A 12,761-nucleotide genomic window follows, 5' to 3' on the forward strand; every position below is an offset into this window, starting at 1 on the left:
AGGAAGAAAGGGAGAGGAAGAGGGGCTGGAGCGATAGCACAGTGGATAGGGCATTTGCCTTGCACGTGGCTGACCCAGGTTCGATTCCCAGCATCCCATATGGTCCGCTGAGCACCTCCAGGAGTAATTCCTGAGTGCAGAGCCAGGAGTAACCCCTGTGCATCACTGGGTGTGACCCAAACAGCAAAATAAAAAGGGGGGGGGGAGGGAGAGAAGGAGCTGGATCCAGCCCACTGGACCTGGCAGGCTTCAGCCTCTCATAGCCACAGGGGTTCTCTACTGTGTTCTTCTTTTGGGGGGGGGCAGGGACAGCCGCCACAGGCTCTTGGGAAACCCCCCCCGCCCCCGAGAATGTTTGAGCAGGGATCCCTTTGCTGCTTCTCTCATCAGCCTCCTGCATTTGACGTGTGGAGGTAAGGGCAGTCAGAAGGGCCCCATCTCAGAAGACCCCCCTACGAACTGCTGCCCCCCCCTTCCAGGTACCCCAGACTGCATCTGCATCTCAGCAAATGTCCTGCTCCAAAGTTTATGCGTGACTTTCACACCGTTCCTCTGACTGGGAGATGAGGGGCTTTCCCAGCATACTCTGCCTTCTCCCTCACTGCTCCTGCCAATACCCCCCCCACCCCGAATGTGCCCCACTGCCTTGTCTCACGGTGGGGTGTTGAGCTGGAGAAGAGCTGCACCCTGGAGAGAGGGAAGCCCAGAAACTCTCCAGCGGGGCCTCCTGCTCCCTACTGGGGGGTAGCTTGGGGGAGGGGGCGGCGGCAGGGCCAGAGGTGCTGGGGTGGTAGGGGTCTGCTCTCAGAGGTAATGCTCGGGCCCAGAGAACCGAAGCACAGAAAGAGGGGGGCCGAGGTGAGCCTGGGTGGGGTCCCGTCCAACAGAAAAACTCTAACCCCTCTATGCCCCCCCCCATGGGTGCTGCCTGCCCACGTGCGAGGTTCGTGCCTTGCTCCTAGACTATCTCTCCAGCCCCGTGTGGGAGAAGCAGATGGACAGGATGGGAAACTTCCCAGAGGTGGCCCTCGAAGGTGGCAGGGACACAAGTGAGCCGGTCCCAGCCCAGCCATCCAGCCCCAGGGACCAGGAATGGGCGGGGGCGGGGGGGGTCTCTGCAAGCGAGCACCTGCAGGCTCTGAGAGAGTCTCCTTTGCCCACCCCGCCCCCCAGCCCATTTTGTCTGCAGGGGGACAAAGGCAGCCCTGTTCAGGAATCGCTTGGGCATCTGATGGAGGCTGGAGTTCTCGCTTTCACACCCAGAGAGGGAGGCCCCAGGCCGTCCCCAGGGGCCTTCAGGCTTTTCTCTCCATCCCTGGAGCCCCAGCTTTCTCACAGCCAGTGCAGTTCCTCCTGTGGCCTCCAGGGAGCGCTCAGTCAACTCTTACCTCCCAGGACAGGTCCCCGGGTCCCAGAAACCTGAATTACATCGAGGGCATTTAGGGTTCATCTGACCAACTTTCTTTCTACCAAGTGGAGTTCCTGCATTTAGCCCTTCCCACCCTCCCCCAGCCCCCTCTCCTTGTGACAGAATGGGGGTTCCCTCAGAGTTGTGACCCCACCTCTTGGGGACTCCAGCGTCACCTGTGACCACCCCATCGACATCCTTCCATGCCTCCCACCATGCCGACATGGTGTCAGCATGTCGGTTTCTTTAGACGCCCCATGCAGTGTCTTGTTAGCAGACTCACTTGCTTCTAGAGCGCTGGGAAGTAGCTCAGCGGAAGTGCACTTGCCCAGGAGGAATGAGGCCCCAGGGTTCGAACCCTGGCACCAAATACAAGGTGTCTATTTTGTCACATTTTCACTGCTTTGCCCAGCTCCCAGAGGGCCTTGGTCATCGTTCACTGTCGAACCCAAACCCAGCACGGTGCCCGGCACGCGGTCGATAACCGTGGGTTACCCGTGGGTTATTGCTGCAGGCGCCCCTGTGGCTTCCGTCACTGTCCTCAAATGCCACCTGAAAACCCGGCACACAGCAAGCGATTTTGACAGAGAAGACGCATAACTTGGATTACAGCATATTGTTATAATTGCTCTACTTTCTCAACAGTCATTGTTGTGACTCTCTCCGGGCCTGATTTATAAAGTTGGCTCCAGTGAGGTCTGCGGGCGCTGGGGGAAACCTCGACAGGCTTTGACGCGATCCTCTGCCTCAGGCTTCCTGGGGTCCTGGGACATGTCCCCTACGGATAAAGAGGGAGTTACTAGAGATCGGGGAGATCGGGGAAGGAAGGAAGGAAGGAAGGAAGGAAGGAAGGAAGGAAGGAAGGAAGGAAGGAAGGAAGGAAGGAAGGAAGGAAGGAAGGAAGGAAGGAAGGAAGGGAGGGAGGGAGGGAGGGAGGGAGGGAGGGAGGGAGGGAGGGAGAAAGGAAGGAAGGGAGGAAGGGAGGGAGGGAGAAAGGAAGGGAGGGAGGGAGGAAGGAAGGAAGGAAGGAAGGAAGGAAGGAAGGAAGGAAGGAAGGAAGGAAGGAAGGAAGGAAGGAAGGAAGGAAGGAAGGAAGGAGGGAAGGAGGGAAGGAAGGGACCGGGAAGAATGAAGGACTGAAAGAAAGGAAGAAGGTTCAGAGGGGGGTGGGAGGGGGTAGGGAGGGGGCGGAGAAGGAGGGCAGAGTGTTTCTGCTATTTCTACTCCCACCCCGTGGGCCGTCCTCCAGCCCTGGAACACGGGTCAGTGGCGAGGGTCATTTTCCAGTTCTTGCTGCTGCCCAGGACTGCGAGGTGTGCGGCCATCTACCTCCACGCCACACTGCCCGGGGCTCCGGGTCTGCAGGAGCTCCCAGGGCCTAGGACTGACTCCAGTTCAACTCCAAACACCCAACACCTTCTGGTCTCCAGCACACGTGCACCCCCACGGGAGGATGCTGGGAAGCAGCCGCACCATAAGTGGAGGGACCCCTCCCTTCCCCCTTTCCCCCTACCCCCCACCGCTCTCTCATAGTGGACTTGGCAGCAAGGAGAAAAGAAGTGTGGGGGGGGGAGGGCGAGGGAAGCCGGAAATGTGTCTTCCTCCCAAGCCTTCCAGCTGTGACTCTCCGTTGTCTCTCCCCAACCCCCGCTGTAGCCATCCCTAACCCAGGTCTCGCCTTTCCTGCCGCCGGTACCTAACCTGCACCCCCCCCCCCCCCCCCCCCGGGAACCAGACCACTTCCTCGCAGCTTGCCAAGCCTGGGAAGGAGAACTTGGTCAGTCTCCTCTGCACAATAAATGCCTTCAGACGCTGGCGGCTCATTATTCAAGCCCCTGCCCCCATCCCAGCCTATTCTGCAGGCTGGGTCCTCTGGGCCCCTTTCCAAAGGGCTCCATCACCACCAGCAGCGCAGCTGACATGATGAAGGGCTGGGGGAGGGGTGGGGACAGGCTGGCGAGGGGGAGGGGGGCGTATTGATCCACGGGCAGGCTGCATCACCCAGCCCCCAGGGTTAGGCCAGAGCATCTCGTGTGGAATGGGGAAGTGAGGGCTGGGTCCCTGCTGGTCAGCCACTGCCCTGGGGGACCCCGACGAACTGGTCTCAGCTCAGACTCCAGCAAGGAGATGAAAAAGGGCCGGCTAATTGGTCCTGATGGAACTGGGGGAGGTGAACAGAGGCGGGCGGGGGCTGAGCCAGCCCGGTAGAGGGGAAGCAGCCGCAGGAGCAGCCCCTGTGGGAAACCCAAGTGCATCAGGACTAGTTAATAGGGCACCAAGCCCCGCCCACTCCCACCGCAGCCCCCTCCTGGCACTGGGTGGAGGGGGGTGGAGGGGAGAGAGGCGGGAGGTGCATTAAGCGGAGTTGGGCTCAAGTCCAGAGTCCCAGGATGACATCCAAAGGAAGAGATAGTGACAGCGAGAGGCAGACAGCTGGGGACCGAGAGACAGATACAGATAATCAGCTGCCCTGCCCGCCTCTCCTCCGGACCCCTCCCTGCCATCGCCACCACCCTCCCCCCTGCCAGCCTCACTGGGCTCCTCCCCTGGGGCAGCCCCTGGTCTTGCTCCTGCCAGACCCCTGGACTCTGGAACCCCTCCTCAGCCAGTGAGGACCTGTGCAGAGGGGGGCAGGGGAGAGGCAATGCACTGAGTGTGCCCCCAGCTGATCCCTGAGACAAGGATGAGGTGAGGGCCGAGGTGCAGGGGAGAGTGCCTGCCAGCAGTGGGAAACCCGAGTTGGATCCCCCGCACTGTCCACATCGCTGAGGCTGCCCCTGGGGGCCCCACAACAGAGTGAGTGACCTCTGGAGTCACCACCACAGCAACAACGGGAAAGGAAGGGGAAGTAAAGTGAAAGCACACATGTGTACACACACATACACACAAGCATGCACACACTCTCAGACATGCATAAGTGTACGCATGCACATACCCACACACATGCACACACATGCATACACACATATGCATGCATATACCCACACCCATGCATCCATACCCACACACATATGCATGCATATACCCACACCCATGCACCCATACCTAAGCACATGCAACACCCATGCACACACACATGCACACAGGCATGCACACATATGCACAACGGCATTCGTACACGCTAGCTGGGAGGAAAGGAGCCAACAGGAGAAGTCAAGATGGACGCACCATGGCCAAGGCTGCCAGAGGCCCAGGAAGGCAGAAGGCAGAGAGGAAAGCAGGGCAAAAGGCAGAGGGCAGAGGGGCAGAGGCGGGCAGGGGGCAGCAGCCTGGTTTGATGGGAAAGAAGAGAGAATATAGGGGACCCCCCAAACGTTTAGGGAAACTGAGACATGGACCAACATGGCTTCCTCGCTGGGACCAGAAGAAAATGCCCCCTGGCTCCCTGGGATGCCACCACCCCAGACTCGGGCGGACGGGAGGAAGAGCGGACAGTCCCCAGGACCAGCCCCTCAGCCAGGGGGCCACATCCGAGACGAGGCTCCCAGCTCGGGACTCCTGAACAGAGACCACAGCTGGCCCTGGGCAGCCCAAAGCAAACTCTGCTCCCCCACCAAGTGTCAGGAGGCCAGTACCTGAGCCCAGCACTGGACGTGGTAACCCCCCCGCACATACGTACTCACACACACATACACACATACACATACATACACACTTATGCATACCCACACATATATATACACATACACACATGCACACACACATACATATATATACACATGTACACACATACACATACACACATATACATATATATACACATATGAGTACACAAATACACATACACACATACGTACACACATACACATACATACACATACACACATATACATATATACACACATATGAGTACACAAATACACATACACACATACGTACACACATACACATACATACACATACACACATATACATATATACACACATATGAGTACACAAATACACATGCACACATACGTACACACATACACATACATACACACGTACACATACATGCACACATATACACATGCACACACATACACACATGAACACACATACATACACACATGCATATACACACACATACACACACACATACACACCACTCCCCCACTCAGATCAACTCTAGGGAATTTTGGGAGCCAGGCCTTTGTCTCTCCCCAACCGGAACAATAACGTGGCTGCCCACCCCACCTCCCCCATCCCAGACCCCCACTCCCACCCCACTCCACACCAGCCCCGTGACCCTCCGAGACCAGCTTCCTGTGTGTTCTCGTCATTCTCAGTCTGGCAGTGCGAGGGGCGGTCCGGGCCCCTGAGGAGGGGGGAACTGAGGCAGCAGGCGCCCTGCAGGCAGGCTCTGTCGCAGGAGGAGGCCCCCAAGCTCCTGCGGCCACGGCCCCTTGGAAAACCCCCAGGGGCTCGCCTGGGTGTGCCCTTCTCCTCCTGGGGTGGAGATGTCTGGGCACACCTGGCGGTGCTCAGGCTCTTCCTGGCTCTGTGCTCAGGAGTGACCCGTGGCAGTGCTCGAGGGACCATAGGCGCTGCCGGAGAGGGAACCTGGGTGGGCAGGATGCAGGGCAAGAGCTCGCCCCCCCCCCCACCTTTGTCTTTCCTACCTCTTTCCCAGGGCAGGCAAATGCCCACCAGGAGGAGAAAACCAAGGTAGAAATCCCCCCACGCCCTGGCTGTCTTTTCTCCTCTCCCTCCCCGGTCACTACAGAGAGAAGGGTCTAGACACAAGCCAGCAGAGACCAGGACCTGGGTAGCTCAACGCGCCCCCCATCCCCCTCCCCACGGCTGGCTGTGTGCAGGGCCCTGGAGAGAAGTCTCATCCTGCGCCTGCTTCCTGCCCTGGAAAAGGACTCGGGTCCCGGCCTCCTGGGGAAGTTCCAAGGAGAACAGAACGCGGTGATGCCAGGCGCCTCACTGACTCATCAGGATCCTGCCGGAAGCTGCTGGGGCCGAGAGGGGCACCCCAGGACGGCCGCAAAGGCAGCCTCACCTGCCACCAACGCTTCCCCCCACCCCCCTCCCTCCAGCTTTGGGCGGCATGCTGCCCGCCCCACCCCCACCAGACGTCCCTGCCAGAACCCTGGGCCCGAGCACCCTGTCCAGAACATACAGTCCACAGCACCATCTGGGAGCGGACACGGAGGTGGGGGGGAAGAGTCAGGCATCCCGCAGGACAGCTCAGCAAGGAGATGCTGGGAGCACGCCAGCAGGGGCCCAGGAGCCCAGAAGGAACTCAAGGAGAGAAACTGCAGGACGGTTCTGCAGCGGAGACCCTAGGAGAGAGAGCAGAGAAGGAAGTCTCTGGCTCCACACTTGTGCTGAAGACACTCTGGAAATCCAAACTTCCAGAACTCCTGAAGAGACCCACCCAACCACCCGCACACCGCCAGTCTCGAGTCTTCACCCAACCTCTTCTATTGGGGGAAGGCGGGGAGGGGGGCCACACCCGTCAATGCCCAGGTGTTATTCCAGGCTCTGCACTCAGGAATTACTCCTGTCAGTGCTCATATGAGATGCCAGGGAGTGAACCTAGGTCAGCCACATGCAAGGCAAATGCCCTACCTGCTGTACTATTGCTTTGGCCCCAGCCTATCTCTTCTAAACCTCCCACTCTCCTTGCAGACTCAGTTTTAGAAGTCCCAGCTTACTTGGACCCACACCCCCCTCCCCCGTCACCCCCAAATCTCCAGCTTCACACAGCCCAGTACCTCTGTGTGGATGATCTTACAGAGGTCTTATCCATTCCAGACAAAGATGGTGTGGTACAGATATGCAACGGAATATTACACAGCTGTGAGCAAAGATGCAATCTTGCACTTCCCTGAAGCTTGGGTGGAGCTGGAGGGGGTCGTGTTAAATGTAGTGAGTCTGAGGGAGAAGGACAGATCCCAGAGGACGTCACTCATCTGTGGTATAGAGAGGAATGAAACAAGGGTATAGACGGTAGGGAACGATGACATGCCCTCAGTCTTGGATAATGAAACTGAGATTACCAAGAAGTGGGGGGTGGGGGAAGGAGGGAGTGAAGAGGGTGATCAGACACAACATAGGACAGTGGGGGTGGGTCTCAGGCACTTTGGAGTCGGTGAGGCGCAGTAACTCTGTACATCAATGCCACAGATGCTAACACTATTGTAACTATGTCGCCTTTAGTTGCAACATTAATAAACCATTTTCACAATTTTTATTAAGAAATAACAAAACCTGGGGCTGGAGCAATAGCACAGCAGGTAGGGCGCTTGCCTTGCACGTGGCCGACCTGGGTTTGGTTCCCAGCATCCCATATGGTTCGCTGAGCACCGCCAGGAGTAATTCCTGAGTGCAGAGCCAGGAGTAACCCCTGTGCATCGCCAGATGTGACCCCAAAACCAAAAAAAAAAAAAAAGAAAGAAAGAACAAAACCTATTTGAACCATCCCTAGATCTAAGGCTCAGGACCTCCTCCCATCCAGTTATCTGTTTCTTCACTCGCCCTGGGGGAAATCCCCTCCCCAGTCAGACTGCCCAGAGACAGTCTGTCTCCTCTTTCTGATCATCCCTCCTTGTTTTTTTGGGGCCCCAAGAGGCCGAGTGCAGAAACACAGGCTGGGGTGTGTGTGTGGCGGGGGGGGGGGGGGGGGGGAAGGGATGCAGGTGAGGATAAGGAAAAGACAGATGGAACCCCATTATTTTTCCCCTATATTGATAAGAAAGGGCTGGAGCTTGGTTCAAAAGGGAGCACTTTTTTGCTAAAAGAACTGAAGAAAGGGGCTGGAGCCATAGTACAGCGGGCTGGGTGCTTACCTTGTACACAGCTGGCCTGGGTTCGATCCCCAGCATCCCATATGGTCCCCTGAGCACTGCCAGGAGTAATTCCTGAGTGCGGAGCCAGGAGTAAGCCTGAACATCGCCAGGTGTGACCCCAAAAAACAAAATATTTAAAAAATTAAAAGTGAAATAAAAACTAAAAAATTAAAAGTTCATTTTAAATTTAAATGAACCAAAGGATGCTAGAATGGGGCTGGAAATAGTGTGTTGTGGACAACAGGAATAGACTAACCCCCCCCTCCCCCAGAAAGAGAAAAGTCAGTGTCACAGGAACTCTTTGCCCATTCTGGATGCCAAAGACATGTAGTCTGATGCAAATCACATGCAAATAAGGTTCGTGGTGGGCGTGGTGTATGCAAATGAGGGCACTGATCCGGGAATGCCCTATCCTGCTCACCAGTAAGGAGGTGGTCCTGTGGGGTCTGACCTAGAGGTAAGACCCCCATCCTCCCCACCTCCCTACAGGAGGTCCAATCTCCTCTAGCACTGTACAAGAGAAAGCCTGGCAGCGCCTCTATCTGAGCCCTCGGATTTCCTCATATCCCTGATGCGCAATTTTTTTTTTCTTCCTTCCCCTATTACCATCAGCTCGGGTGCAAGGGGCCCGGGCCTCCCCAGGAGAGAAGCTTTCAGTGGAAGAGAAAGAGGAAGGGCGGTGGCTCAGGGAACGTCAGTGAGTCACCACCAATCCCGGGGCAGGGCCCTGCCATCAGGCCAGCCCAAGCGCCTTCTCCTCCGGGGCCCCGCGGTGCTGAGGTTCACAGAGCAACAGTCCTGAGCGTGAGTGCTCCATCGCCCTCTGGGGCTGTTCGCAAGGGGACCTCACAGCTGCCTGGTCAGGAGGAAGGGGAGAGAGCCTGGGTCCGGGACAGGGCTGCCTCCCCCACCACCGGCCCCCACCCCTGGCCTCTGGGCCCAGCCTCCATGCCCGTCTCACTCTCGAGCACCCCCGGACCCCCATCCCCAAAGTGAGGTTCTATGTCCACTTCTGGTGAAGTTGACTTGACAACTGGGCCAACTCCTCCCCCCAACTCATTCTCGCTCCCTCTCAAAACTCCTTTAAAACAGCAATAAAGTTGCTATTATTCTTCTTTATTATTTATCGGCAGACAGGCAAAAAAGAGCCAGAGAGCTAGCTCAATGGGCCCAGAGCTGACTTTGCTCTCGGGAGACCCAGGTTCAATCTTCAGCAATCCTTGGTCCCCTGAGCACAGAGCCAGGAGTGAGCCCTGAGCAACACCACGTATGACCCAAGAACCAACAACAAAAATAAATCCATTAAATTAAAAAATATATAGATAAATAGAAAAGGACAGACTTCTCTGGGCAACTGGGAAGGGAAGGGAAAGACCCTCAGGAACTGACCTCAGTTTCCCCCCAGGCAGTAACCCACCCTCAGAGCAAACACCGGTTCCTGCTTCTCTGGAAACCAGGTCAAACCCCAGTTCCCAGACACCCAAGAAGTGTGAACTAAAGAAGCAGCGGAGACAAAAAACAAGTTAGAGGGAGCAGATGGGGTTCGTGGAGAAGAAACTTAGAGGCGAATAAATGGGACTATTATTCATCTGAATAATCACACACACTCACAGACTCTCACACAACACACACACACACACACTAATAACTGGGACACGCTCATACACTCTCTCTGAGAGGCAAAAGCAGAAGATGCAGCCATGAAACAAGAACAGGAGATGCTGCAGTGAGACTCTCAGAGGGCAGTTCTTGAAGATGCCCTAACCCTGGAGTCCCGGGCAGGGACAGGCTGAGCCCACACGAGGGCCCCAGCCCCACCCGCCCCTGGACCAGGCAGAAGGACAAGGCCCCCCAGCTGTGGGGTTCTGCAGATGCCTCCCACCCCATTCTTAATAGAGGCCCCTCAGAGACCCGGGAGGAGACCCAGACACAGGGAGGGTGTCCGAGAGAACAGGGGTGGGGCTTAGGGTGAAGAGGGTGGGCTTATGGAGAGTGCTTGGGTCCCACAGACCAGCAGGAGCCACACAGGGGGAAAGCCCCTCCCCAGAGCTGGGGTCAGGGGCCAGAAAAAAAAAAAACCAACAAGCAGGACTGGGGGCAAGAGTTCCTCGGGGCCCAGGGCAGTTCCAGGGATGAAGCCAACACTCACCCACGCAAGGTGTGGACGCGTATAGGAGCCACGTCCAGCCTGGGCACCTCTGAGACTCAGTGTCCTGAGTCTGCTGTTGACATGGGACTGGGGTTCCCTCTCAGCCGGGCAGGCTGGACGGATGTCCTCACTCTGCTCATCTCTCCCTGCCGGGGTGGGGGGGGGTCTCGGCCAGGGACCTCGCCCTCCCACCAGGCCTCCTGCAACAGCGGTGATGCAGTGACCCCAGGAGCCCTGCAGTATCCACGCCCACAGGAGACCCTGGGGTGGGGGCAACTGAGGACACAGCCAGTGGGCAGGCAGGCCAGGGTCACCCTAGACTCCGGGGGCCTCAGGCGGGCCAGGGCAAAGGGGAACCAAGGCGGTTTGCGGAAAAGCAGCTCTTGGAGGCGACACCCATGCTTACAGGGGGAGCAGGGCAGAGGGCAGAGGGCAGAGCTGAGCGGCTGAGCATGGCCAGAGACGGGGCACCCTGGGGACCAGGCTGGAGGAGGGGGGTCAGGGAGGGGTGCAGCCAGGGAAAGGGCGGGGCAGGGCAGGGGACAGTGAAGTGGAGGTGAGACAGGGAAGAGGAAAAGACGAGGCAGAAGCACCTGGATAGCAGAGTGAAGTGGGGGCAGAGGCAGGGACATGACCCTGACCGGTCACAGCCAGGCCCCCCGCCCTTCCTCCAAGGGACCCATCTCCTCCCTCCCACCTGGGCCTCTCATCCATGGTCCCCAGGACTGGTCCTCAGCCCTGAGTGCTCTCAAGATTCCTTCCTACCCCCGGGGTCAGATGAAAGACACAGAGCTGAGACACACACACACACACACACACGCGCACGCACACACACACTCACATGCAGTCACAGACTCTCACACAGCACACACACAATCATACACACACAGTCACACACTCCTACACACATTCACACGACATACTGACACATGCACTCACACATAGACACACATTCACACACACAACATACACACTCCCACTTATTTATTCACACACACTCTCACAAACTTACACACTCATTCATACAGATACAGGGATCACACGCTCACACACATAGACACATACTCTCACACACGCATTCATACAACATACTCACACAAATGCTCACACATTCTCATGCTACACAGTCACACTCTCACACATACAAGATGCACGTACACTCACTCTCACAAAGCCACACTCTTACACACAACATATACACACATATACTCACACACTCACACACATGGCCACACAATCTCACACACAAAATACACACATACTCTCAGTCACACACTCATACATACACTTACACACACTCACACACACAGTCACATACTTTCATGCACACATTCATACATATACTCAAATTCTCACACACACATGCATCCACACACTCTCAATCACACACCATCTCATACACACTCTCACACACGCTCAAACACATGAGAACACATGACTCACACACTCTCACACACATTCACACTCTCACGCACACTCTCACAAAATCACACTCTCTCCATACACACACTCACACAATTCCGCACTCTCACACACAGAGTGTCACACAGTCACACTCTCTACATGTACACACAGTCACACACAACATATTCCTCCATGCACTCTCACACACTCATACATACACACACTCACACGCACCGTCACACACTTACTCGGTCTCTCTCACACACACTCTCAGCCTCCCAGGAGGGCCGGGACAAAGGAGCGGGGTGGGGGGAAGAGGGGGGGAGCTCGGGCCCACATAAAGAGCTGCACAAAGGCCCAGAGCAGGAGATAAACGGGGCGGGGAGCCGGAGCCCCAGGCTGGGAAGCAGGACGGGGGCTGTTCTCACAGCCACAGAGGCCCCTGGCGGAGCAGGGGGGTGGGGGTAGAGAGAGGCTGGGGCTGGGAGAGCGCAGGGGCGGGCCCAGGGACAGTGCTAGGCAGGAGTGGCTTCCTGGAGGAGGTGTCCAAGGCACCCCGCTACTGCTGGAGGCCCAGCTTGAGGGAGCTGGCCGTGGTCCTCACTCTAAGGAAGCCCCCCACCCCATTTCTCCCACCTGGTTGGAAGAAGCGGTGGGGGGGGCATCCTTCAGAGCCAAAGACCAGCGGGGAGGGTGTGGACAGTCCAGCTAGGACAGTCCTGCTCCCGGGGACCACTGAGAGCCACGGAGCCCTTCTGAGTGCATAGTACACAGCCCCCCCAGAAGATCCAGGCTGGAGGGGGAGCAACGTGTGATTTTGGGGGGGTGTCCCTCTCAACAGAGGGGAGAGGGAGAGGTCCAGCAGCAAGGCCCCGTGCACCAGCCCTGTGCCAACTGCCATGGGACTGAAAGCACGGGACCCAGCCTTGGTCTCCCCCTCCTGGTGTGATGGGGGTGCATCGCCTTCAGGGTTCCTTCCAGTACCATGGGAGGTTCTGCTGAAGGACAATGATTTCCCTCA

Source organism: Sorex araneus, chromosome X (genome assembly GCF_027595985.1).
Source record: "Sorex araneus isolate mSorAra2 chromosome X, mSorAra2.pri, whole genome shotgun sequence".
NCBI lineage: Eukaryota > Metazoa > Chordata > Mammalia > Eulipotyphla > Soricidae > Sorex > Sorex araneus.